The following is a 4,969-nucleotide window of genomic DNA, read 5'->3' as shown; positions in this document are numbered from 1 at the left end:
GGCACCAAAAGAGCAGTCATTGCTGAATCTATGGGGTTTAGAGCTGGTGAGTATACATTACTATTATTTATTATATAAGAGTTATGTTCCTTGCTAAGCTCCAGGCAAATTGTTGGCATTTTCCAAGATTGATGTATTGTGACAATAAAGCTGTTATGACTTTTCAAACTTCCTTCTGAGCTCTTCAAAGTGCATCAGTTTACACCAACTTGCAAGGGAGCCATCCTTTAACCCATTAACGTCCAATGATGGATATATCAATCATTGGTCGCCTCCACCTGTTTGATCTGATCAGCTCTCATGTGCCTCTAAGGCTAGGTTCACACTGCGTTACAGCAGCCCATTCAACACATACATTAACGGGCTGCTGTAACGCAAGTGCCGACTTTGGCATATCGCTAGCGCAGATAGAGCATCTGCTAGCTCTCTATGCCCTAGCAGTGATGGACCCGGAAACGCTACAGCCCATGTCTCAGGTTCCATCACTCAATGACGGCACATAGCTACATAGTTAGTAGGGCTGAAAAAATACATTTGTCCATCCTGTTCAGCCTATATTCCATCATAAATCCCCAGATCTACGTCATTCTACAGAACCTAATAATTGTATGATACAATATTGTTCTGCTCCAGGAAGACATCCAGGCCTCTCTTGAACCCCTCGACTGAGTTCGCCATCACCACCTCCTCAGGCAAGCAATTCCAGATTCTCACTGCCCTAACAGTAAAGAATCCTCTTCTATGTTGGTGGAAAAACCTTCTCTCCTCCAGACGCCCATTGTGGGCGTGCGCTAGCGATGCATCTGACATTGGAGTCTATGGCGGCGTTAGAGGACTGTTATGACACTTAGTGGCTGAGGATCGCAGATCTGACCAGTTAAGTAACTGAACATAGAACGAGCTCTAGGGAGGTGGTAACTGGACTGACCGCAATCCTGATCCTATCCAATACACACTAAAAGTAGCCGTGGAACGTTTCCTGAAATCCTAGACGTCTCTTTACGGCCTGAGAAACTAGCTACCCCTAAAGAGAGAAAGCAAGACCTCACTTGCCTCAGAGAAAATACCCCAAAGATATAGAAAGCCCCCCACAAATAATAACGGTGAGTTAAGGGGAAAATACAAACGTAGAAATGAAACAGATTTAGAAAATGAGACCCGCTAATCACTAGATAGCAGAAGATAGATAGGAAACTGCGGTCAGTAAAAAACCCTATTCAAAATATCCACGCTGAGAGTTCAAGAACCCCCACACCAACTAACGGTGTGAGGGGAGAAACTCAGCCCCCTAGAGCTACCAGCAAGCGAGGAATCACATATTAGCAAGCTGGACAGAACTCATCATAAACAAAGAAACATATAGAACGCAGATGAGCAAAATATGAACAAACAGAAACTTAGCTTCTCTTGGAGAGACTGATAACGAATGTAGTCAGGAGAAATCAGAATAGCACTGAATACATTGACAGCAGGCAACAACTGAAAGTCCAGGTGAGCTAAATAGGGAACCAACTAGCAGATGACGAGACAGCTGATCCCAGCCACAGACCCACAGAATGACAAAAAGAGCCACCAGAGGGAGCCCAAAGACAGCACTCACTCAGTTCCACTCGTGACCACAAGAGGGAGCCCAAGAACAGAGTTCACAACAGTACCCCCCCTTGAGGAGGGGTCACCGAACCCTCATCAAAACCCCCAGGGCGATCAGGATGAGCCACATGGAAGGCATGAACCAAATCGGCCGCATGAACATCAGAGGCGACCACCCAGGAATTATCCTCCTGACCATAGCCCTTCCACTTAACCAAATACTGAAGCCTCCGTCTAGAAATACTCCAATTCTCCCTCAACCAGCACCGGAGCAGGAGGCTCAACAGAAGGAACCACGGGCACCACATACCTCCGCAACAAAGACCTATGGAACACATTATGAATGGCAAACAATGCTGGGAGGACCAAACGAAATGACACAGGGTTAAGGATTTCCAAAATCTTATAAGGACCGATGAAACGAGGCTTGAACTTAGGAGAGGAGACCTTCATAGGAACATAATGAGAAGACAGCCACACCAAATCCCCAACACGAAGTCGGAAACCCACACAGCGACAGCGGTTGGCAAAGCACTGAGCCTTCTCCTGTGACAACTTCAAATTGTCCACCACATGGTTCCAAATCTGCTGCAACCTATCCACCACAGAATCCACCCCAGGGAAAGTCAGAAGACTCCACCTGACCCGAGGAAAAACGAGGATGAAAACCAGAATTACAAATAAACGGCGAAACCAAGGTAGCAGAACTAGCCCGATTATTAAGGGCAAACTCGGCCAATGGTAAAAAAGTAACCCAATCATCCTGATCAGCAGAAACAAAACATCTCAAATAAGTTTCCAAGGTCTGATTAGTTCACTCGGTTTGGCCATTCATCTGAGGATGGAAGGCCGACGAAAAAGACAAATCAATTCCCTTCTTAGCACAGAAGGTCCGCCAAAATCTGGACACAAACTGGGATCCTCTGTCAGACACAATGTTTTCCGGGATGCCGTGCAAACGAACCACATTCTGAAAAAACAGAGGAACCAAATCGGAGGAGGAAGGCAACTTAGGCAAGGGCACCAAATGGACCATTTTAGAAAAACGATCACACACCACCCAGATGACAGACATTCTCTGAGAGACTGGAAGATCCAAAATAAAATCCATGGAAATGTGTGTCCAAGGCCTCTTTGGGACAGGCAAAGGCAAAAGCAATCCACTGGCAGGAGAACAGCAAGGCTTAGCCCGAGCACAAATCCCACAGGACTGCACAAAGGAACGCACATCCCGTGACAAGGAAGGCCACCAGAAGGACCTAGCCACCAAATCTCTGGTACCAAAAATCCCAGGATGACCCGCTAATACCGAAGAATGAACCTCGGAAATAACTCTGCTGGTCCATCTATCTGGGACAAACAGTCTCTCTGGTGGACAACGGTCAGGTCTATCTGCCTGAAATTCCTGCAGCACTCGTCGCAAATCTGGGGAAATGGCTGACAAAATCACTCCCTCTCTGAAGATACCAGCTGGCTCTGAAACTCCAGGAGAGTCAGGCAGAAAACTCCTAGAAAGAGCATCAGCCTTCACGTTCTTCGAACCAGGCAGGTACGAGACCACAAAATCGAAACGGGAGAAAAACAACAACCAACGAGCCTGTCTAGGATTCAGCCGCTTGGCAGACTCGAGATAAATCAGATTTTTGTGATCAGTCAAGACCACCACACGATGCTTAGCCCTCTCGAGCCAATGTCGCCACTCCTCAAATGCCCACTTCATTACCAACAACTCCCGATTACCAACATCATAATTCCGCTCCACAGGCGAAAACTTCCTCGAAAAGAAAGCACAAGGCTTCATCACAGAGCCATCAGAGCTCCTCTGTGACAAAACAGCCCCTGCTCCAATCTCAGCAGCATCAACCTCAACCTGAAAAGGAAGAGAGATATCTGGCTGACATAAGACTGGAGCCGAAGAAAACCGGCGCTTCAGCTCCCGAAAGGCCTCCACGGCCGCAGGAGACCAATTAGTCACATCAGAACTCTTCTTGGTCAAATCCGTCAAGGGCTTAACCACGCCAGAAAAATTAGCGATGAAGCGACGGTAAAAATTAGCAAAACCCAAGAACTTCTGAAGACTCTTAACAGATGAAGGCTGAGTCCAGTCATGAATAGCCTGGACCTTGACTGGGTCCATCTCAATAGTAGAAGGAGAAAAAAAAAACCCAAAAAGGAAACCTTCTGGACTCCGAAGAGACATTTTGAGCCCTTCACAAATAACGCATTGGCACGCAGGACCTGAAATACCATCCTGACCTGCTTCACATGGGACTCCCAATCATCAGAAAAGACCAAAATGTCATCCAGATACACAATCATAAATTTATCCAGATATTCTCGGAAGATGTCATGCATAAAGGATTGAAACACAGAAGGAGCATTAGACAGTCCAAAAGGCATCACCAAGTACTCAAAATGGCCTTCGGGCGTATTAAATGCAGTTTTCCATTCATCACCCTGCTTAATACACACAAGGTTATACGCACCACGAAGATCTATCTTGGTGAACCAACTAGACCCCCTAATCTGAGCAAACAGATCAGACAATAATGGCAGAAGATACTGAAATTTGACCGTGATTTTATTTAGAAGGCGATAATCTATACAAGGTCTCAGAGAACCATCCTTCTTGGCCACAAAAAAGAATCCTGCACCAAGAGGGGAGGAGGACGGGCGAATATGTCCCTTCTCCAAAGACTCCTTTATATAACTCCGCATAGCGGCATGCTCTGGCACAAATTAAAATGTCGTCCCTTAGGGAACTTACTACCAGGAATCAAATTTATAGCACAATCACAATCCCTATGAGGAGGTAGGGCACTGGATCTGGGCTCATCAAATACATCCTGGTAGTCCGACAAAAACTCAGGGACTTCAGAAGGAGTAGAAGAAGCAATTGACACCAAAGGTGTGTCGCCATGAACTCCCTGGCAACCCCAACTTGACACAGACATAGCTTTCCAATCCAGGACTGGATTGTGAATCTGCAACCATGGCAGACCCAACACGACAACATCATGCAAATTATGCAGCACAAGAAAACGAATCACCTCCTGATGTACAGGAGCCATGCACACATGGTTACTTGAGTCCAGTACTGAGGTTTATTCTTAGCCAATGGTGTAGCATCAATTCTCCTTAGTGGAATAGGGATTTTTAAAGGCTCCAAAATAAAACCACAGCGCCTGGCAAATGACAAATCCATCAGATTCAGGGCAGCACCTGAATCCACAAAAGCCATAACCGAGTAGGATGACAGAGAGCAAATTAAAGTAACAGACAAAATGAATTTAGGCTGTATAGTACCAACGGTGACAGATTCGGCAATTTTTTTTAAGCGCTTAGAGCATGCTGAGATAACATGAGCAGAATCACCACA

Source organism: Ranitomeya variabilis, chromosome 5 (assembly GCF_051348905.1).
Source record: "Ranitomeya variabilis isolate aRanVar5 chromosome 5, aRanVar5.hap1, whole genome shotgun sequence".
NCBI lineage: Eukaryota > Metazoa > Chordata > Amphibia > Anura > Dendrobatidae > Ranitomeya > Ranitomeya variabilis.
Note: the sequence above shows the minus strand (reverse complement) of the source record.